Source organism: Mus caroli, chromosome 2 (genome assembly GCF_900094665.2).
Source record: "Mus caroli chromosome 2, CAROLI_EIJ_v1.1, whole genome shotgun sequence".
Classification (NCBI taxonomy): Eukaryota; Metazoa; Chordata; class Mammalia; order Rodentia; family Muridae; genus Mus; species Mus caroli.
The window spans coordinates 122,922,321-122,923,368 of NC_034571.1; the positions used below are offsets into that span (position 1 = coordinate 122,922,321).

At 45.5% G+C, this 1,048-nt stretch overlaps 1 protein-coding gene across 4 annotated transcripts in view; it reads left to right on the top strand.

Moving 5' to 3' along the window:
• Positions 1 to 1,048, top strand: part of Tgm6 (transglutaminase 6) — a 40,931-nt gene that overhangs the window by 27,291 nt on the left and 12,592 nt on the right. The window lies entirely within an intron of this gene.

A 1,048-nucleotide genomic window follows, 5' to 3' on the forward strand; every position in this document is an offset into this window, starting at 1 on the left:
TAAAGAACATCCCTCCATGGCCTCTGCATCAGCTCCTGTTTTCTGACCTGCTTGAGTTCCAGTCCTGACTTCCTTTGGTGATGAACAGCAGTGTGGAAATGTAAGCTGAATAAACCCTTTCCTCCCCAACTTGCTTCTTGGTCATGATGTTTGTGCAGGAATAGAAACCCTGACTGAGACAAGTGGTCTTAGATCCCCAGGACTTTAGAATGATGATGGAGGCTAGAGAGTGAACACCAGTGAAGAATCCCAGACCTGGCATATGGCAGCCCAGTGACAGCCACACAAGCTGCAAGTCTAAGTCCCGGACTCATAGGCCACCCCTTTGCTAATAGAGTGGACCAGGTCCCTTAATCTCTGGATTTCACTTTTTTTTCCTCTGAAAAAAAAAAATCAGGAGGATAAAGGGCTTTATATTGCAGACTTAAAACAAGTTAACCCTCTAGACATAAAATTCTCAGGAGAGTGCTTCATACACAGTAGTGTTCAACAGGCACCTGACTGCAGCTATGGTTACAGTACCGCTAATGATCCCAAATTTAACTAACATACACATATTTAAAGCACGAAATATTTGCAAGTCATAGATGACTTTTGACAACAGACTATCCAAATTGAAGATAATTGAAAATTATAAATAATGTAAAAAGTAGTCTTTTTTAGTTTGGGGAGACAGGAGGTGTTTAGATCAAGTCCCAGGCCTCTTGCATGCTAATCATGTGATCTTCACTCACACACACACACACACACACACACACACACAAACACATTTGATATTTTAAGAAATCAGAGTGCCCTAATTTTCAGGCAACTTAAAGGCAAAGAGTGACCCCATTGGCTTGGGATTCCAAAGCTTGAAGATGAGGTTACAATGAAAGGAGATGCCTGGGGATGCCTGAGGATGCCTGAGGATGCCTGAAGATGCCTGGGGATGCCTGGGGATGCCTGCCTGAGGATGCCTGCCTGAGGATGCCTGCCTGGGGATGCCTGGGGATGCCTGCCTGGGGATGCCTGCCTGAGGATGCCTGCCTGGGGATGCCTGGGGATG